This window comes from Panthera pardus, unplaced genomic scaffold (assembly GCF_024362965.1).
Source record: "Panthera pardus isolate Hobbes unplaced genomic scaffold, ASM2436296v1 HiC_scaffold_10, whole genome shotgun sequence".
Lineage (NCBI taxonomy): Eukaryota > Metazoa > Chordata > Mammalia > Carnivora > Felidae > Panthera > Panthera pardus.
In genome coordinates this window covers 39,763,646-39,790,944 of record NW_026526655.1, presented here as the reverse complement: position 1 = coordinate 39,790,944, position 27,299 = coordinate 39,763,646, and positions in this window count along the sequence as shown.

Genomic DNA, 27,299 nt, shown 5'->3' with positions numbered 1-27,299 from the left:
CCCCAATATTTTCATGGGTATTGCCTTTTTTGCTTCCATTCAAAGTGCTTTCTTTACAAATATTTTTGCCAAACAAATCTAATGGAAGAAGTCATCTCTTTTTACAATTTTTTTAATGCTGTGCTAGACTTGGATGCTGCAAAACCATAGTTCTCAGTTTCATTCCATTCTGGCATAAAATATAGATTTATCTAATTAAAAATAGAAGCTCCATCAAAAGATTCTCCTCATAAGTCAAGATATTTCAATATGCAATTATAGAATTTCAAATTTAAATCTTATACTCCATCTGAGATCATAAGTTAATTTGCTCAGTTCTGTCACTGGAAAAAGTTCTGTCTTAAGGTTTTGCAATAATTGTAATTTGCTAAAAGTTTCAAATACTGACATTTGGGGAACTACATTCATTAACTACTTTGATTAAAACCTTCAACTTACTTTGACAAAAATGCAGTCAGAACTTAGAACTTGCTTAGAGTAAATTTCTGTATCACTGCAGTTAAACTTAAGTTGATTTACAAAGAAATTCTCCAAAGGCTTAAAGATTCCTAAAATCCATTTGATATGGACAGCATAAAGAAAAAATATGTATCACCATGTTACAGCACATTTTTAAAACTCAACTTTAGCTATGTCACCAAAAAGTGTAGTGTCCTGTTTCTATATTAAAATACTTGTAAATTCGTATAATTACAAATCACACAAATTTGTAGAACTGAAGCTTCTATGGTATAGAATATTGTACCATAAGCAAACCTAGCGTCAAGTTTTAATCTAATGAGAACATTATTTTTACCATGACCTTGTACTCCACGAAAATACATATGCATATGACATGAAAACAAGCAATTTTACTAACAACACTGAGGAGTTTTTTACTGAATGTATGATTGTATTCATAATATCAGCTGTTTCAGCTTTTGACAGAAAAAAAAAACTTCCAAAGTTTTACTTTGACTTCTACGAATTGGATGGAAATAGCAAACCATTACAGGAATAAACAAATAGTTTTTTCAAGTATCTAATGGCAGGATATATAACTGACTACAAAGTTCCACTGGCGGAGCTGACACATTAAACGGTATTGTTTCACAGGTATACAGTACAAGTGAGTCAAAAAGGAGCAAAATTAATTTAAAAGCCTGGCCATTTGATACAAATAAAATGTCATACTTCCCAGAGTGATACATAAAGGCAAATTCTGCAGACTCCCATGTTAAATTATGGTCTGCAGGCATAATGTTCTTCAAGGAACTTAATATTTGCAGGAGATGCTTCAGTCCTATGCCTTTGGGTTTTCACTGGTCCGTTATATGATTCTGCAAGTGTGTCCCCCCACCACCATCACACCTTTTGGGTTGGTAAATGTTCGTAAACATTCTGCATGAGTTACCCTTGAGAATCAGAAATTTACTAGTTTATCATTTTAATTCTTTTTTTTTCTACTATTGAGAGCTATTAAAAATTTTTAAGTGTTACCAAATACCACAACGTATAAATAGGTTTAACTTTACAACTTAGAATAAACGGCAATATCACCGTAAGGACGGTAATCAGATCTCTCCAGATGCCCTCTAGAGCAGGGCAGCTCAGCCTCTATTCTTCATACCTTTTTTTCTTATCTACCTAACCTAAAATCCCCATTTCCCTCTGGCCCTGGTGATTGGTGATGACTTCATGATCTCACAGTCCGTGGCATGGGCCACAGCACAGTTGGCTGGAAAGTCATGAGGCTACCTCCCTGCTGAAACTAGAAGAAATAAGCTGTTCCATTTCACATTCTAATGCAATCTGTTCTATCAACACGGGCCCTGCCTGCTGTCCTCGGTAATACTTCTAAGCTTATAACCTAGAAAAGATTTCCTGAAATGAGAAAGTATACTCTGACTTGAACAATTACCACCCATCAAGCAAAAACAAACAACAGTGTTTATGCTTTTAAAACAAAGACATTTGTCACAAGATCACCAATGCTAATATATAATGTAATTTTGTAAAACTACAGTTCTCACCAATAACAACACCCTTGACTCCTAACTTGATAAAAGCCTATGGTAAGTTTTTAACTCACATTACTCATACAGATAAAGATTCCATCAAGGTAAGTAACTATATCACAGATGAACTTAGAAAATATCATGCAAAGTGAAAGAAGGCAGACATAAAAGAACACATATGGTATTGTTACATATATATGAAATGTCCAGAAAGGGTGAATTTATAAAAACAGAAAGTACATTAGTGGTTGCCTGAGGCAGACTGCAAAAGGGGACACGTAAATGGACATGAGAGATCCTACTGGGAAGATGAAATCCTAAAATTGATTTATCATGATAGTTCCACCACTCAGTAAAGTTACTCAAGATCACTGAATTACACACTTGAAACGGGTAAATTTTATGACATGGAAAATAGATATCAATAAAGTTGAAGGACGGGAAATATATCTTTGAATGACAAGCAAGTGTGTGGGACTCGTGGTTGATAACATCCGATAATGTATTTTACATTGTGCTCCATGATATATTTCATATCAAGTTGAAATACAGACAATTCCCTTAGAATTGAATAAAGCGTCTGACCATGACCTGATCACTATTATAACTACACAGAAGATGCACTATGTGATTTCTACTCCATTAAAGGCATAGTAACAATGGAAGCACTGAGTAACAAGTAGACGACTGAATTTTACTCTGTGGCTCAACCAGAAATACTCAAGCTTGTGCAATAAGAGAAAGGAAGGAGAGACTCAACAATGAATGTTAGAAGCTATTGACTTGAGAACAAAAGCATTCCCAGGTGTTTTCAGTATTCCTGACCTTTCCGGGCTCAGCCTCTGTTACAGATTGAATGTGAGGCCTGGCATTCAACTGCTTCTCTACTCGAAACACAGATTCCAAAATACTAGGACTCCTTGAAAAGCTATTAGAATGTGCCAGACTGATCTCAAACCTAAGAATGATTCAAGAAAGTCAGAAAAGATTTGTGCTTAGAAAGTGGATCTACAGTAAAACATTTTCATTTTTCTAAGTTTTCTTGACACATTAATTTAACTACACACACACACACAGAAAACAATCCAATCCCCCTCGAAAACGCACTGGTCTGCCCATGGTGTGCTGAGTGCTCAAGTCCATAGTTCTTTCACATAAACCTGGACACATCTCCCCACTCATTTATATCCCATGGTTACCCAAATATTACTGTTTACTCCCAAATCATTATTGTAATTATGCTATTTAAATATTATCAGTGATGGAAACTGGTGGAATAAGAGGCTCCAAAAACCCTCTTCTCCATCAAAGCACTAAAAACACTAAAAAAATTTATCAGAATCAGCTTTTTCAGAACTCTGAAAATTAACTGTTCACAGCAATCCAAGGACTGTTTACTCAGGAAAAAAAAAAATGTTGAATCTCAGTAAGAACAAGTTTTGTGGCATTTTAATTTGCCATATTCTCCTCTCCCTAACCCCAGCTGTGCGGTGGACTTAAAAACCAACAGCACACAATCATAGTAAAAAACGAAAACAAAAACACAACAGCACAGGAACCAGTGGACAGAGCAAAACGGGTTGTGGCTCTTCCAAAGCCCCATTCCCTGAGAACGATGTTATTTGACCGACCTTGTGGTTCTCCAGAAGACCTCACTCACAAGCTTTACTGACCTGACTCAGAGCTAGCTCTATGTGAACAGCATTTTCCCCCAAAGATAGTCAGAAATAATCAGAGGCAATTATTTAACATCACAGGTTGCCTGAGGTGGTGGACTAGAGTTGGAGCAAATGATAGATTAACTGAAAACTTAGAAAATCAGGGTAAAGAGATGTCCATAGGGGGCTTCAAAAACTCCCACACACTCCTGGGAATCCAGAAGGCCAATGTGTAGGTCACATCTATTTTCTGAACTTCTGTAATTATTGTCAAAATCACATCATTTAACACTTACGTAAAAGAGTAGCCCATATGACTTTTACTTACAGGAGACTTTTGTCTCCCCAACATTATATTAAGAGCTAATTTTCACACAGCACCCTATGCTAGGCACTGTCCTAAGTGCTTTAGATGTGTTGGCTCATTTCATCCTCATAATAAATTAAATACTGTTATTATACCCATTTTACAGAAAAGAAAACTGAGGTTCAGAGTACTTAAAATCCCAAGGTCAACTACTACTAGGGGGTGAAACTGGGATTCAAATGCCAGCCCTTCAGCTCAAGAGGTCACACTCCTAAGCACACAATAATGTAACTTTTTTTAATTTTTTATTTATTTATTTTTTCAGAGAGAAAAAGAGTGTGCGAGCAGAGGAGAGGGGCAGAGGAAGAGAGAGAGAGAATCTTAGGTAGTCTCCATGCTCAGCACAGAGCCTGACGCAGGGCTCAATACCACAACCCTGGTTTCACGAGCTGAGCTAAAATGAAGAGTCAGACACTCAACCAACTGAGCCACCCCAGGAACCCCTAATATCCCTCCTACTTTGGCCTTTAGCTTATAGAAAGGGCAAAGGCTTCAGAGTCAAAGACCTGTGAACATGCACTTTCTAATCTGGGGAGATCATTTCATCTCTGTGAGTCTTGGTTTTCTCCTCTTTAAAATCAGTCTGATAATAACACTATTTTATTTGGATTATTATGAACGTTAAACAATAGTATATATGGAAATACACTTTGTATACTGAAAGGTGCTAATAAAAACACTCCCTCATTAGATGATCGGGTCAGGGAGACAACAAGAACAGTGTGGCAGAGCAGAGTCAACAAGACCTGGGTTTGAGTCTGACTTAAACATCTGCTGTCTCTCAGACCTTGTGCAAATCACTGCACCTTCATGGGTCTTAGTGCTGGCATCTACAAAATAAAAATAATACACGCTAACTTTCTGGATTCTGAGGATTAACAAGAGAAAATAAACAAAACACCTGATATACTGTACTCAACAAACATCATTTCCTTTCCTACTCCCCTCATATCATAAAGCAATAACCTGCTCCCATTATCTTTACTTTGCTTTATTTTGCTTTATAACACTGGTCAGCCTCTGACATATATTGATTTGTTTCTTTATTTTCTGTCACTCCTATCCGGGATGTAAACTCCTTCAGGTCAAGGATTGTCATTTTCTTCACTGCTGTATTCCCAACATCTACAACAGTGCCTAGAAAATAGTAGGTGCTCAGTAAACATTTGTTGAAGGACTAATTATTATCATCTATCATTATCAGTTATAATTGAGATCATAATCTGTATCACTGTAATCAATTAATACAAAATGAGGCAGATATCACTGAGTAACTTTAAAGTACACAATATGCTCTCAACCCAATTTTCTCAAAGATTAAGCAGCAGGCTACCCATATCAGAATCATCTTAGGTATTCATTACACCAGAATCACAGAATCAAAAGGACTGGGGTGCCTGAATGGCTCAGTCAGTTAAATGTCTGACTCCGCTCAGGTCATGATCTCATGGTTCGTGAGTTCGAGCCCCACTTCAGGCTCTGTGATGACAGCTCAGAGGCTGGAGCCTGCTTCAGATTCTGTGTCTCCCTCTCTCTCTGCCCCACCCCTGCTCACACTCTGTCTCTGTTTCTCTCAAAAATAAACACTTAAAAAAATTTTTTTTAAGGGTGATGTCCCAGGAATTTATCTTTTAACCAAAATCCATCATTTTCTTTTTTTTTTTCCTTTTAATTCAGACTTCTGTTTACTAGCTATTTAAAAACCCTATTACTTAATACAAAATTTTGTTATAATTTGAGTACAGGAAATGTAAGGCTTTTAAATTTTAAACTCAAAAGCTCTGAAACTAATTTTACTTTCCAATGTGTTCATAGATTAAAGCAAAAAAAGAAAAGATTTATTTTCTAGTTACCATATATTTAAAGTCCAAATATTTTCTCTGGCCCAAAACATTTGTCATAATTTTTATGAAATGATTCTTCTAAATTTTTTCCCTCTCTTCAGTGTTTAGAAATATCTTTAGATAATTTTTAATTCACTAGAGTTTAAAATTTGGGGTCAGCTCACAGGGAATCATTCAAAAGATATCAAGGAAACAATCCATATGTTACAAAGACAAACTTTCACAATAAGAAAATAAAAACTATAGCATTAAAGTGACTGCCTCATTGTCATTTCAAATGGTTTCACTGTGCTGGGGGGCCTACGCTAGGTTAAATATGATGGTAACTCCAAAGCTACAGCAGCAATCAAGACCACCCAACTACTTGAAAGTTCAGGGGCACATAGTGGAACTTCTGCTACAGCTTGGAAGGTGTTCAGAGGGGCTTGTACCACATACTGGGTCTTTGGCTCTAAACACAGTAGCAGTTGGACCTCCACTCCTTGTATGTACTGAAGTCCAAAATTTGGATATACTGACATGTAAGCAGATGATATACTCAGTCAACTAAATGTAAAGTATGAACAGTTTCGTACCCTGGTCTACCTTCTCTCCACCTGTTAGCACAAGCTGGACAGAGAAATGAATGAAGCTCCTCCAATTAAACACCTGGAAGAGGAGCCACAAAGAGAGGACAGTCAAGGGAAGCCCCAGCCTGACTGCTGAGCCAGTTCTTCTCCCCCTTTACTCATCAACCGTGATCCCAGAGAGCACAGAGGTGGAATCCATAAAGGATGTATGACACTGTGAAGGGGCTTCTCTGGAATTAATACTTTAGGTACATCAGCAGGAATTAGCAAATGCTGATTTCAAGCTCAGCATTACTGCAGGCATTCAGTGGAAGTCAGAAGGTACGGACTTCTTACATGTTAGTTGGGGAGAGTGTCATAAATGGCACAAATTAATGTTCAAGAGGACTAACATATAGTACCTAGTGAAGAAATTTTTGTAAAGAGACCCTAGGCCATAAAGCACAATGGTTGTAAACAGCAGATTTCAGAGTCGGGCAAGCACTGAATTCTGGCTCCACCGCTTATTTACTAGCTATGTCTTGGCATCCGTGTTCCAACGTTGCTAAACCAGTATTTCCATGTCTGTTTAATTGTGATAATTCTACTTCCTGGAGAGTTCTTATATAGATTAAAAGCCAGCTGCCATATGTACTCAATAATAAGAACATTAAAAGCAACTATAATAGAGTATAATCTGGGAGGTATTTTTCTAAGTATTCACTCATTTAATTCTCTTAGGAATCCTCTGATGGTTACAGAGTAGAACACTGAGATGCAGAGAGGCTATAGAGCAGGCTCAAGGTCACACCTAGTAAGTGGTGGGGCTGACAGCTGACTCCATGACCCTTAGTCATGGTAACTTTTTGCCTTTCATAAATGGAGGCCAAAAAGGGAGGTCAGCAGAGGCAGGTAATGGAGTAGATGTTTAGTCACACCTCTAGGACACCTGGCTGCAACATAAAGAAGTAACTGGATGGCGATAAATTTTTTTATTAGGACACATACAAGAAGCTAGAATCTCTTTAAGGAAATGGGATATAAGCCAATCACTATTCTACTCAGCGACCTATAAGAAAAAGGAAAAAAAAAGAAAAAGCTCTTTATTCCTATGAAAGAACTATCAACTGCAACAGAACAACAATGTTGTGATAAATATCAAGATTTTATACCCACAATAATGCATACACATTTGTGATGTTCCCTGCAGCCTAAATGGTCTTTGTTTCTGTTGCTGTTACTTAAATCAAGCAGTTGTATCCTACCCTCACTTGGAAGCCACTTAGAGCCTGCAGCACCATTATCTTCAGCAGCTTGCTTCACTGCTCTTGGAGGCAGCTGGTACCTAAACGAGGAGGAAACTTCAGCAAGTGTTACAGCACCCTTTAATCTCTATAATGACAGCACTTAGACCCTAATTATCCAGGCAAATAATTCATGCTCCAACAGTGGGAGCAAAGGCCCCTTTTGGTCTCTTTCCTCCCAGTGCTTTCATCAAACTAAACTCAGAGAAGACCATGGCAGTTATCCAAGGTGGACTTGCCATGACTCACAAGACTGCCTCTCTGGAGAGGTCAAGACTACCTTAAGGATACTTGATCACAGAAAAGGTACAGTTCCCGAAGTCCTGCAATTTAATCAGGCCTCACTACTAAATGACAGTTGTCTGGTTGCTGCTAACTCCAACTGTTAAAATCTAGTATTCTAAAAATGCAGAACATTTTTATCTTAATATGTTCCTTCAAAATATAAAACCATAGTTTTCATATGAAACAGGGCCAACATAAAGACAAGAAAAGAAAAACATGAGATACCATACCATTACATTCACGGTCTAAGAAGAAAAATCAGAAAGAAAAATATCCCTGTGGGCTAAGATATACGTGAAAGATTTTATAGTTGCAATATTCTTATCCCCATTTCACAGATGAATAGAATAAAACTATACAGCCTGTTCAAGGTCATATAACCTATAGGTGAGAACCTATAGGTCAGACCCAAGTGTTCTGACATTAGAATCTAGTCTTGCTCCATTGTGCTGGGCTAGCTCTCCTAAAAATGGAATTATTTGAACTGGCACTTGAACAAGTACAGAATTTATCAAAGTTAAAAGAAGAATGCAGGGCATTCCAAGAGGAGAAGAAAATAAACAGCAAAGGCACAGAAGTAGACTGGAATAAAAGGATTTCCTAAAGAGGATGGTACAACATATTGGAAATTTAGTAAGGGAACAGTTTAAAATATGTGAAAAGAAAGAAGGCCTCCAGAGAGCAAAATGAAGAAAGTGGTAGTTTAGGGAAACCAATGCGATAGGTATGTGTTTGAAAATAATGTCATTTATTGAATACCTTCTATGTTCTAGGCAAACATTATCTCACTCAACCGTCACAACTTTGTAAATATAAGTATCATTATTTTTTTATTTATTTCTCCTGTTCTAACAGCAAAGTGTCTCTAAATTTGGAAATTCCACAGTACTTTTCTAATTTTGGTAGAAAGCAATAAAGAAAAAAAACACGCAGATAATGTGAACTAATAGAAAGACTTTCTTCCATGTTCATATTTTCCAATCTGACAGTGATCTTCAGAAAGAAATTCAGGACCAAAATTATTACACTTTTAAAATCTAGAACTCAAAGTGTGAAATTATGCACCATTTTAAAGAACTGTCATTTGCAAATATAGATGTATTTAGCATGCAATCACAAAACTGTGTATGAACAAATTGATTTTATAAATAGAAAATGACTAAACAGTGTAATTAACTTTGAATGGGTAAGTACTTAATGAAGTATTTATTATAAGCATACTCTTAAAGAAGAAAAAATAATTTTTGTGGTACGAGTTTAACCAAATTTTGTTCAATTTAGAGCAATTCAATAACTATCTGTAGAAGATCCATCATGCTAAGAAGATCTCTGGCAGAACCAGGTCTTCCAACAGGCCCTATAACACTAATGGTCATGTTTTGTATCTTATGTGCTCCCACGTCTTCCTCTGCTTGCACAGCTCTGTAGACCAGGGAATACCTCCATCTGAGGAGTACCCAGTTCTTAGTCTGCCCAGGAACCTACAATAAATTATGGCTGGGCTTAAAAACAGGAATTACGAGGGCACCTGGATGGCTCAGTCGGTTAAGCGCCTAACTTCATCTCAGGTCATGATCTCATGGTTCTTGGGTTCGAGCCCCATGTTGGGCTCTGCACTGACAGTGCAGAGCCTGCTTGGGATTCTCTCCCTCTCTCTCTCTGACCATCCCCTGTTTGTCCTCTCTCTCTCTTCTCTCTCTCTCTCTCTTTCTCTCTCTCTTGCTCTCTCTCAAAAATAAATAAATAAACACTTTTCAAAAATAGGAATTACTAAGAAACCCCTCTTGGAAATTTGAACTAAGAGACTACAGAAAAAATTGCCATCTAGTGATAAGCTGAGAGTTTCAAGTTGTGTATGGTCCGGGCTAGAACAGTGGAGGCATTGTGCCATCAGATTTAGAGGAAGCTGGTTTGACAGAGAAAACATGAGACGGAAATGAGAGAGGCCATGCATCCCCTGAGGGACAGAGAGAAAGAGATAAAAACAAAATCCTTCATTTCTAATGTTTTCCCAGTTCCATTTCCCAAGAGTCTTGTACATACCCTGGTGCCTGTATTTATATTTCTGTGTGATTTCACCAGCTGTCCTTACAATAACCTTCTTGTTGAATGCTGATTTTCAGTGCTTTTCTGTCCCCAGCCAGCAAGATATTCCTGTCTAAGACAGCTGCTGCGATTCCAGCTCAGAACTATCATCTCAAGGGTTCAAAGATGACTTAACTAAAGTCCCTGATCCTAAAAATCTTGCAACCAAGTGGAAAATAAATACAGACCCATAGCAAATAAAATACGAGACACACCGTGTAGAAGAGTACAGGGTATAATCAAAGTACCACGGGAAGAATGCCTGGTTCAAATTAGTTGTGTCTAGGTAGCTTGAAGAAGGTGAAATTTTTACTGAATCTTTTTTTTTAAATTTTTTTTTAACGTTTTTATTTATTTTTGAGACAGAGCATGAGCGGGGAAGGGGCAGAGAGAGGGGGAAACACAGAACCTGAAACAGGCTCCAGGCTCTGAGCTGTCAGCACAGAGCCCGACGTGGGGCTCGAACTCACGGACCATGAGATCATGACCTGAGCTGAAGTCGGACGTTTAACCGACTGAGCCACCCAGGCGCCCTACTGAATCTTAAATAATGTTAAGATTTAAAAGGTAGGGAAAGGCAGAGAATTATATTCTAATGCAGGGAAACAGCGTCGGCAAACACAGCGGCAGCAAAGGGCAGCTTCATGGAAGAGCAATTGTTCTGAAATTATTTTGCTATGTGATACAAGTAGAACAGGAGAGTTTAGGAAGAGATAAAATAAGTTTGGTACACACCAAAACTGGTCTTCCCACAGAGCTTTTCAATTAGAGAATTACCTTATTAATATAAGGTTTAAAAAACTTAAAATTCAGGGGGCGCCTGGGTGGCTCCGTCGGTTGAGCGTCTGACTTTGGCTCAAGTCATGATCTCACAGTTCAGAAGTTGGAGCCCCACGTCGGGCTCTGTGCTGACAGCTCGGAGCCTGGAGCCTACTTTGGATTCTGTGTCTCCCTCTCTCTCCCCCACTTCCCCACTCATGCTCTGTCTCTCTCTGCCTCTCAAAAACGAATAAACATTTTAAAAAATTTAATAAAAAACAAAAACTTAAAATTCAATATTTAGTATTCACTAGAAACAGAGGTAATCAAGGTAAGGTATCAGTTATTAGGCTATGTGATTCTTTGTAGGCCTGATCTTAGAAGGATCTAGAAGACCAGAAGTGATTTTCTGAGTTAAATGTGTAAAAAAGATCAACAAATGTGTTTACTAGGAAAGAGTTCCACAGATCCCAGTATAAAGAGTTGGGAAAGAAATCAGTAACAAAAGGATAGACCAAGAGGAAGGGAAGGACAAGGCAGTGCAAAGTGTGAAGTATGTGAGAAAATAGATACTTTGTGAGTGGCAACCAAGGATGACAGAGTTGAGAAGCATGGTGAAATTAATTAGCCTCAAGGTTCCAGAAAAACTCAAGCACAAAGTAATTGTCGTGGTTTGCATTTATAGCATAGAAATAATTTTTCAAACCATAAAAATTACCAGTGTATCATCAGCGTAACCTACTGATGACTCAGTAGGTTCGTGAGCAATCAGACCATGATAACCAAAACACTGAATTGGGTATTTAGAACTCACCTTAACTATATTTCTAGATCCTAGGAAAATTCTTTTATAATCTAACTCCAGTGAAGGGTATTCAAATGAAACTAAAATAAACATCAGACACTTCTATTTCTGAGAAGGCATTAATCCCTTCAAAGTGGAAGTGTTATTCTTTTTCCCCTTAATAGACCACTGTAAATTTTATAAATGAATTTCATATATTCAAGCAGTCTAAAATTTAAAATATCAATCTAGGGTACCATACTATTTATGAAGCAGTCACTGGAAATCACATGATCTCTTTCTGCCTTTTCCAAGCAGCTTGAAGAACCATTTGGTGTAGAGTAGTGCTTACCTGACTCAGAAATTATTCAGTGAAGTGTATTAACATGCCCTAGACTTTGGAGGAGTCAGGTATTGATAAGGGAGATAGTCATTACAAGAGACACTCCTAGCTGCTAGTTCATTATTTTGTTCTCATTAGATAAAATAGTAGTTATCCCCTACAAGATAATAGCAAGGATGAACTGAAACAGTGTGTTCCTTCTGGGATGGAGAATGAGAAAAATACAGCCAATATGGTCAATATGTTACTCTTCATATTTTATACTACTTAGAAAACTATGTTCAGGACTTGAAAAAATTTAACTAGTATATAATATGAATTATTAAGAACTTGATGAACCAGGAGAATGATGAAGAAGTACTTAAGTCTGTGTGTTTAAAATCAAAATTATGGGAATGCAATCTGGTGCAGCCACTCTGGAACACAGTATGGAGGTTCCTCAAAAAAATAAAAATCGAACTACCCTACGACCCAGCAATTGCACTACTAGTCATTTATCCAAGGGGTACAGGTGTGCTGTTTCAAAGGGACACATGAACCCCAATGTTTATAGCAGTGCTATCGACAATAGCCAAAGTATGGAAAGAGCCCAAATGTCCATCAACGGATGAATGGGTAAAGAAGATATGGCATATACACACACACACAAACACACACACACACACACACACACACACACACACACACACACAATGGAGTATTACTCGGCAATCAAAAAGAATGAAATCTTGCCATTTGCAGCTATGTGGATGGAACTGGAGGGTATTACACTAAGTGAAATTAGTCAGTCAGAGAAAGACAAAAATCATATGACTTCACTCATGAGGACTTTAAGAGACACAAACACACACACACACACACACACACACACACACACACACACACACACACACAATGGAGTATTACTCGGCAATCAAAAAGAATGAAATCTTGCCATTTGCAGCTATGTGGATGGAACTGGAGGGTATTACACTAAGTGAAATTAGTCAGTCAGAGAAAGACAAAAATCATATGACTTCACTCATGAGGACTTTAAGAGACAAAACAGATGAACATAAGGGAAGGGAAACAAAAATAATATAAAAACAGCGAGAGGGACAAAACAGAAGAGACTCATAAATATGGAGAACTGAGGGTTATGGGAGGGGTTGTGGGAGGGAGATGGGCTTAAATGGGTAAGGGGCCCTAAGGAATCTACTCCTGAAATCATTGTTGCACTATATGCTAACTAATTTGGATGTAAATTTTAAAAAAATAAAAAATAAAACAAGTTAAAAAAATAAAATCAAAATAAAAAACCCCCTCCAGAGCAAAATTGGGGAATGATGAAAACTCATACCAATGTCTACGAAAAATATCTACCAACCAAGTCTAACATCTCTGAGTACAGACTTCACAAAGTATATTACATACAAGGTCTGTGAAGGATCCATCTAATAGTGTTTCATTTAGAAAATATTAAATTTTTTATTAATGTTTATTTATTTTTGAAAGAGAGAGAGCATGAGCAGACAGGGAGACACAGAATCTGAAGTAGGCCAGGCTCCAGCTGTCAGCACAGAGCCCGATGCAGGGCTCAAATCCACGAACCATGATCATGACTTGAGCAGAAGTGGGATGTTTAACTGACTGAGCCACCCAGGTGCCCCTCATTTAGAAAACTCTACTGAGAAAGACGGACTTTTTGTGAAGTGTATAAACTTTAACAAGTTACTTTATCTCTCAGGTCCTCATGTCTATTCATGTGAAGTAGAAAGGGTATTAGTATCCTTTTCAAAGGGTTATCATAAAGATTATAGGACATAGATAATTTTGCAGATCTCCTGGCACTGAGTACTCAAAAATGTTGGTTTCCATCTTTTGTCTACTATGTCATCATTTGGTCTTCTAGGATTAGGCCTACAATAATCACACTCTAGAACAAAGTAATGTTAGCTATTGGCAGTCAACTCTACAAGCTCTCCTTGAAATGTCTGATATGTAACCTCTACATTAGTTAGAAACATAAGGTATAATATGAAGATAGTATCCTGTGGGGCTAATTTAGATAATCAATAATGAGCTAACATTCGTAGTAGTTCAAAAGTAAAGGAAAAATGATAAAGAATTGCTTTCTACACCTTTTAATTATTTAAAATCCAAGAAGTAGCTGTAATTTAGAGAAGACTGAAATTCAATTGTTTTCCTATGCTCTGTAGAAGGTAAGAAATGTGTAGATTATACCCCAACTACTTTGAGAAATTCCACTTATGTATACCCAAAATAAGATAAAAGGGCAGAAAATGATGCATATGTCCTTTTACACATTGCAGTGAAAAAAACTTTACTTAAAACAGGGGTACCTCAACCTAACAAAATTAAACGGGCTGTGAGACTCACCCATCTAAAACCACCTCCATGTCAGGTTTCATTCATCATTTCATTTTGATACAGTTAATATTAAAGATACATCATTTCTACAATATGCTCAAAAGATAAAAGCACTTTAAAAACAATGAACATGACACATCCTGGAGGCAATTATAGGTTATATAATTGGTGATCACATTTTGTTAACAATCAAAACATCCTAAATTGCAAGTCAACCAAGTATCTATAAATCAGATACACAACTGGGTTGGAATTAAAAATAAAATGGTCTTGCTTCTAAATTCTATCTTAATTCACCTATTATCACACTTCATTCCCTAAAATTTGATGTATTTTATGTCAATGAAACTGATTATTTTTCTATAAATTGAAGTCATCAACCTTCCCAACAACCTATATACATTAAGACTATGATTTGGGAAGAACTGAGAGACTGTGCAACAAAATTGTCCCTTTCTCAAATAATCTCTAGTGGGTTTTTTAGTGTTTATTTTTATTCATCCTTTGAGAGTTCTTAAACTCTGTATTATGTCACATTATTTGGGTACTTCAAATGATTAACTCATGAGTGCGTATGGACATTTGGTTTAAATTAGATTAAGGCTCAATCATACAAAGTCCAAAATGGCCTCTGTGAGTCCTATTATATTTCGATTTAGTTTCATTCTTCCCCCATGTCAATAAGCTGTATGCATGGATCTCATTGGCATTTTACATAGGTGGGATAAAAAAAAAAAAAAAAAGAGATGAGGTGTCAGTTGACATCACTACCAGAAAAAAGCTCTCTCAAATGTATGGTGTTTAATGGAGAAGTAATCTGCCCAAAACTATAAACAAGACAGCGTTAGCGATGGCATTATAAATCCTTAGTATCTAGAACCTCATTTATCTTTGCAATTCCAGACTCCTGACATATAGTCACAGATCACAAGTTCCATCATGAGAGTGTTGAAGGTACCTGGCAGCAGAGAAGGGCTACAGGCCAGGGTAGGCAAAAACACATTACTAGTGCCACAACCATCCTACACCTGGAGTAAACATCATTGATCATGCCACTCTTTTTTACTGAATTTGTCTAATTCAGTAAACAACTCCACTAAATGATAAAAGCTAAAGTAAAAATTAGCTTCTAAAAAATGCTCAGTGTGACTTGTTTCCTTCTCATTGATATTAATAATTGTATGATAATTATTCCTTAATTAATATATTTTAGTTCCTTAATCAAAAAAGGTTTTGCTATATACAAGGGTCCAAGGAAATTAAAAGGTATTATATTGCTAATGACCCACTGTTTTTTGTCTAAAAAAATTACGAATTTCTTCAAACCATATGCAAATTGATCATGCTGAGTATTATGTATTTTAACTTTTTAGGAAAAATTTCAAATATTAAAAAAAAGTAAAGAAAATCATCTAATGAATGTATTTATCAAGAAATCGTCTCCAATAGTTATCAACTTTCTGCTGTCCCAATTTCATCTTTTTTTCCTAAGGTATTTTTTTTAATTTTTTTAAGTTTATTTTTGAGAGAGAGAGAGAGAGAGAGAGACAGAGACAGAGACACAGCACAAGCAGGGGAGAGGCAGAGGGAGAGGGAGACACAGAATCCGAAGCAGGCTCCAGGCTCTGAGCCATCAGCCCAGAGCCTGACGCAGGGCTCGAACTCACGAACTGTGAGATCACGACCTGAGCCAAAGTCGGATGCTTAACTGATGGAGCCACCCAGGCGCCCCCCGCTAAGGTATTTTAAAGCAAATTCTAGAAAACCTGTGTCATTTTACCCATAAATACTCACAAATATATAAATATATATCTCAGAAAAGATCTACAATATATCACTGTATCCTTAACACACTCAACAAAATTTGCAATTATTTCTTAATAACAACTAATAACCAGCCCACATTCAATTGTCTTCCCCAATTGTCTGAAAATGCCTTTTGAGTTTTTGGTACAAATTAGTAACCAAGATCCAATTGGTTGATAAATCTCAATAAGGTACTTTTCAACCTATAACTTTCTTCTCTTATTTTTTTTAAATGCTATTTATTGAAGAAACTGGGTCCTTGTCTATAGAATTTTTCCATTTTGTATTTAGCTAACTGGATTCTTATAATGGCGCTTAATCCGTTTCTCTATCCTCTCTATTTCCTAAAGCCTGGAATTCGAAATAGAGGCTTTATTTTATTAATCAGTTGGGTTTTTTTGTTTTTTGGTTTTTGGTTTTTTGGTCAAGAAAACTTCATCCATGGAGATGTTCATTATTGTTTTACTTCAAGAGGCACATGCCTCCATTTGTCCCCTTCCTGTCCACAATTAAGAATGGTCCATCCACAGGCACCTGGGTGGCTCTGTCCATTTAAGCCTCCTACTCTTGATTTTGGCTCAGGTCCTGATGTCACAGGAGATCTTGCTCTGGGCTTGGAGCCTGTTTAGGATTCTCTCCTCTCCCTCTGCCCCTCCACTGCTCGCTCTCTCTCTCTCTCTCTCTCTCTCTCTCACTTTCTCTTAAAAAAAAAAAAATGGTCCATCCATTGTCAAGTCCCCAATCAACCTTTTGCTTGATGATTATTTGTGATTTGTGATTATTAACCTGTTATATCATTAGGGCTTATAAACTGGTAATATTTGCATTCCTTCTGCCTTTAATAGCAATGGTTTTTCTATAAATAAGATATTCTCTTATATAAACTATTAGGTATTCTGAAATACAATGTATACAGAAAATTGCAGGAGAAATAACTGAGCCCTTCCTTTTATCAATTTTCAAAACAATGATTTGATACCCTAGCTGCCTCCAAGGGTGTTAAAAAGGTTTTTGTGTTTTGCTTTTATGCTTGTTTGGTTTTGTTTGTGTGTATTATTAAGTGTTACACTGCACTATGATCATTATTCTTTTGCCCCATCTTTGGCCAGTGGGAGCCCTTCGGGTTGGCTCCTGTATAATTTTGACATGATCATAATATGCTCGAATAGCTTTCTCTTATTTGTTCTGACAAGATGTCCCAGGCTCATCTTGTACAATTCCTGCCCCGACCCAACAATCTGTCATTTCTCTAAAGAGCCTTCTTTATTGGTTTGTTTGTCTTTTTTGGTGGAAAAATGATATTTAGATGTCCATAGAATAGTCATTGTGACTGTGTGGTCCTTGCTTCTGGGGCTTTTTCAGTGTGCAAACCTAAGAAAAACATGTATTTTCAGATAGAAACAAAATAAATACATAAGATATATATCTCCAAGTTAACCAATATAGGACTTTTACTTAACTTCTTTGATTTTATATTTTAGCTTTTCATCTTGCTGTGAATATCCTGCTTCCTAATGTTAACATAATTACTTACTTGCTTTATCCCATCTATTTACCTATGTATCTGTTAATAATAAAGTAACAATGCCAACATTACCTGCTACAATACCACTGAGGGCAGTTTAAAAAAATTCCGTGTGTTTTTATCTTTATATTTCACTAGTGCTGTAAAGTTTAAACACATCTTAAAACATTGTGTTTTAAAATCACCAAAAATATGGGGCACTGGGTGGCTCAATCAGTGAGCTTCTGACTTTTGCTCAGGTCATGATCTCACACTTTGTGGGTTCGAGCTCCACGTCAGGCTCTGTGCTAACAGCTCAGAGCCCAGAGCCCGCTTCGGATTCTGTGTCTCCCTCTCTCTCTCTGCCTCTTGCCCACTTGTGCTGGCTCTCTCCTTCAAAAATAAATAAATAAACATTAAGCAAAAAAATGTTTTTAAATAAAATAAAATAAAATCTCTAAAAATTTATTCTTCGCATAGTTCTCTGTGATACAGAATTAAGTTTATTAGTTTCTGTTTGTCCCCAGTTTTCTAGATAGATTTGTTGTTTTCTTTTTAAATTAATTTTGTTTTTAATGACATAAAATGCTTACATGGTTCCCAAGCCAAAACTATAAAACAAAGCACTTCGGTAGAGGTCTAGCCTCCATTGTTATCTCTTCCCCACTATTTTCTTCACATCTCTGCATATAATCATTTTTATTAGTTTTTGGCTTATCCTTGCATTGTTTCTCTTTAAAAATATTAGCAGCGCACATACACAGACACATACATACTCACGCACTCAAGCCAATACTTCTCACCTGAGAAGAAACTTACAGTATGCATTCTTCTGCATCTTATATTTTGATTATTTTTTTTTTTACGTTTATTTATTTTTGAGAGAGAGAGAGAGACAGAGGGTGAGCAGGGGAGGAGCAGAGAGAGGGAGACACAGAATCCAAAGCAGGCTCCAGGCTCTGACCTGTCAGCACAGAGCCCGATGCAGGACTTGAACTCATGGACTGTGAGATCATGACCTGAGCTGAAGTCGGTTGCTCAACCAACTGAACCACCCAGGCGCCCCATGCATCTTACATTTTTAATTAATAGCATATTTTACAGATTACTCCAAACATTTTTAGAAACCTACAACATTTTATGGATGTACCATCATTCTATATCAGATGGTTGAGGGTTTTTTAATAATTTTAAAAATTATTTTCTAATAATTTTGCAAGTAGTTTATTATTCTTAATGAGATCTTTTATTTATAGTCTATGACAACATATTTTCCACTGAAATAAAAAACTAACTCTGCACTTTTCTAGAAACATACCATATCCCCTTCTCAAGTACAAGACTGCTGACTCTCATGTGAAAATGTTTATGTCCACAGTTGGAAAAAAATGAAATACACTTCTTTAAACCAAAGCAGAAATTTGTGGTTAATACTTCTCCTTGGACATGAACTGAAATATAACATTTACTCTGTGGGTTATAAAACACAAGAAAATAAGCAGAAAATCATTGGTTTGAACTCATAAACACTAAACATTTCTTATAAATTTTGATGGTGCTAAGAACTTGGTAAAATGTATCACAAATTTGAAAAATAAAGGTTTTGAGTCAAACAAGTTCACATTTTGCATAACACATCTCTATTACCTCCGCCAATACATAAATGGCATAAATTTTGAATTCATATATGCAAAATTACTGAATACATATATACATCACATGAATATATCAAATGTGTGTGTCACTGAAGCAGAAGTCATCAAGGATATTCTATCAAACAGCTCCACACATGTATATCTGAGCACCTATCAAGCACTCTGCTAGCCACTGGAATATAAAACTGAATTGGCTCCCTGAATTTAACTTTTCTACTAACCTGTGAATTTTTAAAGGATTGACAAAAGACAGACATAATTTACAAATGCTGAAAATGTGCTAAGGAAGGACAATGATAATTATTTACAAACTACACTGGAGACACACAGAGGAGAAGTGCAACTGATTAATTTTGGGAAAGCTTCCCAGTCAAGCGGCAGCTGGGCTGGTCTGGGAAGGATAAATAACTGAGGGTAAGATGGGCAAAAGAATTCTTGGCAAAGGGAAAAACAAAGAATATTATATTATCCATTAGAAAATCCTACAAACGGCCTTTCCCAGGACTTGGTACCTGTAGGGTCTCTAAAAAATACCCAGGCCTGGGTGACACTCCACCCCTACAAAAGGACAGATTAATTAGCCTGGAATGAGACTGATCATAGAAATTTTTAAAAGCTCCCCAAGTAATTCAATGTGAAATCAAGGCTGACAATCACTGCAATAGTAGATGTCTGGAGCTATACAAAAAGATGCAAATCCTGCATGAACAGATCTTTTTAGCTCCAAGATAGAGGGATGTCCTCTTTGCTTATAGGAATCCTATAATTGCTATCTGATACTATATCCTGGGTGTAATGTTCTCAATATTTCCCTTCCACTTTCAAACAAAAAAATGGTCACCTTTTTTAATGCATATTAAAGTCAGCACTCTAACACTGTTGTTTTGCTGTTTTTTATACATACAGGACCAATGATGTTCTTAGCAGTAGTGACAAGGCTTCAACTTAAGCCAAAATCTATTGCAAGTGAAAGAAGATTGTCCATCTTTTTGGCCATCGATGCTTAATTATGCATTTCGTTAGGTAAAGTTTTTACTTTAAAAGGTTCATTACTAACAATTAGTCTTCTCTCTTTTCTAATTTATATGCACCTGTTTCTAATTACAGTGGCACCATGTCAGCCTTAGAAAATGCATCTTAAACTCTTTAGAACAACTTGGATATTTCTGCCCACGCAAGAACATTTATCTTCCGGTTTAAGAATTAAATCTACCTTATTTTGTCTCAAATACTTCATTTGAATTAAATCTACCTTATTTTGTCCCTGTGCTTTTCTGGTATAATGATTTTTGTACTCCTCTAATACTTAAAAGGGAAATATGGGCATTTATATTTTGTTTCTATTCTGAATGCTTACATCTCATTGAAGGTGGTAAGCATATCTGAATGAAAAAGGAGACAGTAAACCCTGAAAAATATTTTTTACTCATTAAATTTTTTTTCTAATTCTGTGACCCTGCTTATCACTGAATGTTTGTGTCCCCCCCCATCGAAAAAAATATATATATGTTGAAGCCCTGATCCCCAGTGTGATAGTATTAGGAGGTTGGGCCTTTGGGAGGTAATTAGGTTGAGATGAGGTAATGGGGGTAGAGCTTCTCTGAAGGGATCTGTGCCCTTATTAGTAGAGGAAGAGACCAGAGCTCTCTCCCATTCCACCATGTGAGGACACAGAAAGAAAACCACCATCTGCAAACCAGGAAGTGGGCTCTCAGAAGAAACTAAATCTGTCAGAACCGTGACCTTGGACTTCCCTGCCTCTAGAAATGTGAGAAATAAAACTTGCTTAAGCCACCTAGTCTATGGTATGTTGTTACAGCAGCCCAAACTGACTAAGACAGAGCCTCAGAAGCCAAACCAAAGCCACACTGACTAGTGTCAGAAAAGTCTTCTGCCAGAAAATGTGATTACTATCTTAACAAGGGCTGGCCATAAACAAATTCTCTACCCTCAACAACACCTTAAGCTGAAAGCACAGAATTCCATGTTATCTATAGGAGCAAGTCGGGGGGGGGGGGGGGGGGGGAGATGTACTTACAACAATCTATTTTTGTAGCATTAATATGGGATTTTAAATATAGATTATAAGTTATCACTGACTAGTTAATAAATTCCTATTTTGGGAACTTTCAGAATCTCAACATAAATTAATCTTAACAAGGATAAAAAGAAATGACATTTCAACAAGATCATTTAATTGTTTTTAGATTACAATTTTTAACATGTGGTATTATAAATTGAAGATATGAATGCTACTTTAAAAAAAAATCATCAAAATTAATTCCCTCTAAGTAATGCACAGGACATTCTCCTACCAGGGTAAAGCATGGGGGAAAATCTGTTTTCAACATTCTAACTCTTCATCTGGGGTATCTCCTTTATCCCTTCCTGACCAACTACCAAATTCCACAGGCTGTCTATGACATTCCACCCCAGGCCTGTTTGGCCCCAACGTGCCCCTGGGCTTCCGCTCTTACATCAAAACTTCACTATCCTTTTTACCTTCTCCTCTGATCTCAATTTTCTGGCAAGGACTTGATGAACAAATTCTTATACATACATTCATGGATGACAGTAAGTTCATTCCAAGTATGAATTTATGAATTTTCATAATTATCATCTAGAGCTTCTATTTTAAAATAAGTAAGCTATCCTAATGCTGAACATTTAAGTGATATTGTTTAAAAAAAAAGAAAGAAAGAAAAGTTCCAAAAGACCGAGTTTCACAGCTCTGTGTAACTCACTTAACCTTTCTCATCCTCAAATTTAGCAACTGCAAAATTTATATGATATCCACCCCCTTTGTTGTGAGGATTATATGCAAGGAGATAAGTAAAAGTACCTTGAAGCTTTTAATAACTATAGGAAGATTACATCTGCATGCAAATATGTGAATACACATGCACACATTCCCATGTATATAAGATAGTATTATTATTTCCCATGTATATAAGAGAGTGGAGCACATGGACCTTTTAGTCCTACCTTCTGCAACTGTCAAACAAATGAGTGACCAGTTAAAATATAAGATGAAAAGGAAAAGAGAAATGACCTTTTGACAGAAAAAGATCACTAAATACCTTGGAGACTACCACCGAGAAGCCCAGAGCTTTTAGAAAAATGGTCACCATTTCATACCTTTAGCCTTCCAAGTCCAATATAGCTGAATTTGACACAGCGGGAGAATACAGAATAAAAATGGCCCTGCAGGTAATTTCATCCTATTATGTTTATTTGAAAGGAAGACTGAACTCTATGCATTTCTTTCAATGTTCTTTCTTACAGTTTTGGTGCACTGATCAGAAACGACCTAAAGCTATGTGCTGAGGGCTGTAATTTCATAGGAAGTCTTGCAGTAAAAAAATTGATGGATGTGTATCCGAAAGGAGATAACTCAGGGAAGGCATCAGAAGCAAAATAAGATTGTCTTAAGTAAACCCATTTAGGACTAGCCTATCACGTAGACTCCACCACTATAAAGTTACAGGTTGGACAGGAGCAGCCAAAAAGCTTGTAAGATATGCTGAGGAAACAAGTTCAGGCTGGTGTGTAATCTTAAAGCTGCTGAGACAGGAAAATCACTAATTGCATTTTCTGAGTGACATTTTTGATCACCCTACCTTCTCATGAAAGAGGATTTTCTGAAAATTGAAAGGGTGTTAGGATGTTGAGAAATCAACCAAGTGGTGATGTGTTTGCCCGGAATATCATTTTCTGGTTTTGAAGGGATTAGCAGGAAGAGTTGTTTTTGTTGTTGTTTTCCCCAGAACTCATGCTATGTCTGAGCAGTTATTTAGGACAGGCCTCACACACAGTATTTTTTCACAAGACTACTGAAGTGGATAGAAATTCATGCCAACAAGACATAAATGTCAGTGGCTCCCTTTCCTTGTAATTTTTCAGAAGAGTCTTATATAAATGTAGTGATGGGAACAAGCAGTAATGGGATTCCTTGGTGAGGAAAAGAAAGAACAATATAATGAATGGGGAGCTTCAGGGCAAGAACACCATCAGCAGGAGATAAAGAGAAGTTGAGCTGTGTTCAGACTGAAAAATTATTAGAGAAGCAATCTCTAATCTCTGCTAATATGTTAGTGGCTGTATGAATACAGCAGCTATATCATTCATGTTGTGATAACTATTCTTTTCTGGATGAAGAAAGACTCTAAATACACAAGTCCTGGTACTGGCGAGAAAATGGAATTTCAGCACCTTAAAATAATCATTTAAGGAAAGGCACTGGGCTTTTGGAAAGAAAGCTCCTTCTCAGAACCCAAAAGCCACGAGATCACCTGGAGAGGCTGACGAGCTAACTGCCAGTCAAGTAAGTCAAGAAGTTACAAGGGAGAAAACAAAACCTACTAACCTACTTGGGAAAGAAAAGTTTATCTCCCTCTCAGCCCCCTCAAGGTCCTCTTTTCTACTCTCTGCCTCAGAAATCCTTAACTAGACTGTTTAAAAATCTTAACACTTTTTTTTACATTATTTACAATTACTTAATATATATCTCGACAGCCCAATTTTACTTAAGATTAGATAAATGTTAAATTAGTTTTAAATATTTATTTGATTCAGCACTAAATTTTATTTACAGGGGCTCAGTCTTCATAGTTTGTTGATCCCATGACAAGTTCTTAGCCCACAACATTTAAACATGAGATGGAAGTGTGCCACCAAACTATTTAAAAATCTGAATCACACTGACTTCCATAAACTGCAGATTTCACACTCCCCCCCCCCAACCATATTCATATTCCCTACCAGCTAGTCAATCTGGATAAAAATGTTGAGAATATCTGGCGTTGGAAAAAAAAGAAAGATGTAGAAGACTTTCTCACACTATAAGTAGCATATGTTATTTCTAGACAATTTATTTAAAAAAAAAAAAAAAAGATTTGTTCAGCATCCACTACATGTCCACCTATTCCCCAAACTTGGGGACGTGTAAGAAAGAATAAGAACAGAATCCTTATTTGGCTGAAGATATATATATATATATATATATATATATATATATATATATATATTATATATATATATATATCCATAACATATATGTATTATATATATATATATAATATATATATATTCATTGTTTATACTTGTAAGAGAGCATGATTATACCTAAATTGTAAAAACTGTATTAGAAATAGTAATTAATAAGTAAAGTTTCCCAAAATGATCAGGGAGACATAAGATGAATTTCTTACTATATGCCGCACGAATTAGAAATGGAGAACACTGAAATTTTGGCAACAATTACTTTACTTTTCACATTGTTTTACTTTTTGCCTTTTTAAAGTAACAAAGTAAATGAAGAAAGGGAGGGAGGGAGTCCTAAAAGAATTATCGTGGTCCAAATTGGATGTGCATTGTCATATTCTCAGACTTCCAAACACTGCCAAATGTCTGTATATTTTGACTCAGTCCATCAAAGATTAGCACAGGGAAGCCCAAAGCCAGAGTAAAGGAGCCATTTGGGTGCATCTCTAGGAAAGATGCTTTTTCCCCTAACAAACAACTAAGCAAGATGAACCCCAGATGGAACAGGGCTAGCCTTAGAGTGTACCTGCCAGTAACTAGAACCAAAGTGGGAAAACCAACGTGAGGGGTCAGTCAGGTCAGGTCTGTACATGGTGAGAGAGAAGCCGGCGGAGGGGGAGGGATTGGATGTCAATTAAGTATCTAGAAGGAGATGCTCACAAGGCTCACCTCCACTGAATAGTTGGTGCTAAGAATCCCTCGTGGTTTCTCGTATCTTTATAACAGAGCCAGGAAAAAAAAAAAACACGACGCTTTCGCAAATTATTTCATTCTCTGTACTATTGTTTATACTATTTGTCCCTGAGTTAATACATCTTTATATTGCTATTTATCTTCTTCCAACACTTCCCCAACTGTTTTACAAAACTCCCTTTGAATCCCCCAAAACCCAGTGCATAACTGTTGTGTAACAGGAAAAATGTATTTTTAAACACTTCGAGTGCTCTTCTGCTTCTTCCAATCCACAGCCCAAGGAAGAATCGGGGAATCCGAACAGCAGCAGAAGTACGTTCTGCTTCTGACGCCCAAAATAAAAACGTGAACTCACATTTTCTCTTAGCCTAACTTTATCAAGAAATGAAAGGGTATTCTGCATTTCGGAACTACTCCTTTATACGCACAGAGACAAGCCGGCTAACATGCATCAAAGTTAGGGTTTGGGGTTCAAGATGGCGATGTAGGAGGATCCTGGGCTCAACGCCTCCCACAGACACCAAATCTGCAGCTACATAAGGAACATAAGGCGTAAAAACTGTCTGAGCAACTGCTACAGATCGGGTGAACAGACAAGGCCCACATCCAGGCAGGTGGGAGACGCTCCGACACCATCGCACCGCGCAGCAACCCCCAGTCGAGGGAACTTAAACCCGGGAGCATCTCCCTAAGGAGCAAAGGGTTGGAACCCCACCCAGGGCACCCCAACTTTTAAGAGAGAGAAAGCCCCTAAGACAGCTAGCTTTGAAAGCCAGCAGGGCTTGCAAGCACAAGAGCCACCCGAGGATAAGAGTCTGAGAACGAGGCCCCTTCAAGGGCTCGCGAGCAAGGACTCACCTGCCCAGGGCCGGGCGCGGAGGTGGCCGACCCGGAAGTGCCCAGACTCTGCGTGGATGAGGCTCGTTGGCTAATCCTGAAGCTTCGGCCAAGGCTGAGCGGCAGGCCTCTGATCTCTCACACCTCTAGAGGCCTGCCTGGCGGGCGGGCACCATGTTCGCGCTGTTCCTCTGCCGGAGCCATTTTCACGCCGTTCCTCGGCGGGCGCCATCTTTTGTCTCTCTTTCCTTTTTTTTTTTTTTTTTTTTTTTTTAAATCAATGCTGGACTTCCTCCCCCCCTCTCCGCCCCCCACACACGCAGACACCCCTCACCCCCGCAGGCGCCTGCTGTCCGCTCTCCCTGTGCCGTGCCTCAGAGCACCAGTATCTCTCCGAGGAGAGTTTTTACACTCGTGTGATGCCCGGTTTCTGCAGCCATCGGCCGGCGGATGTCCCTTGATCACCCGGCTCTGGAGGCCACAGGACTTGGGGTCCCGGGTCCCAAGGCACTGTAACAATTGGAGAGACTGTTCTTGGGCCACTACTACGCTCGGGGCGCTGCGAGGACGGCCGACTAAAACACACCCCGAGTCTTTCTGTGGTTGAGGCCTGTTTGCCTGTTCTGGAGCTTCGGCCTGAGGGGGGCAGGCTTTAGGTGAAAGGTCAACGGAGGCGCTGTCCAGGAATATAGGCTGGTGGACACGTCTTTGCACGGTCTTTGCACTTTGCCTTAATCCAGTGCGCCCATATCTCCCTGAAAAGAGCTTACACCCTGGTGTGGTGCCACAATTCTAGCAGCTGCACCAGGGGACACGTCTACATCACCTGGCTCTGGTGGGTGGTGCTTCCGAAATAGTAAGAATAAGAGGCATTCAGAGAACGTGAGATAATGTGGGGCTTACTTGGGTCCTAGAGGATAGACCTATTCCCTCTAATTCTCAGGATCGCAACCAAGGGGACAAATGTTGAAGAGTATAAAAAATGCCAAAGTAACCCCAAATATATTTCAGAGAAACTATGACGGCATCTAACTGTGTCATACTTGTCCAGCGTGGCAAGGCAGAGATAAGACAGCAATGACTATGGAAGTATCTATTCTAGATCAATGAGATCATTAAAGCTGTGTGTCAACTTGGAGAGGCTATGGTGCCCAGTTATTTGGTCAAATACCGCTTAGAGGTTGTTGTAAAGATTTTTTTTCAGATGTGATTAACATTTAAATGAGTAGACTTGAAGTAAACCAACTGACCTTCCATAATATGGGTGGACGTCTAACAATCAGTTGAAAGCCTTAAGAGAAAAATCTGAAGTCCCCTGATGGGAAACTAATTCTGTCTCTAGACAGTCTTCAGACTCAAGACTACAACAACTCTTCCCTGGGTCTCCAGACTGGTAGCTTGCCTTGCAGATTTTGGA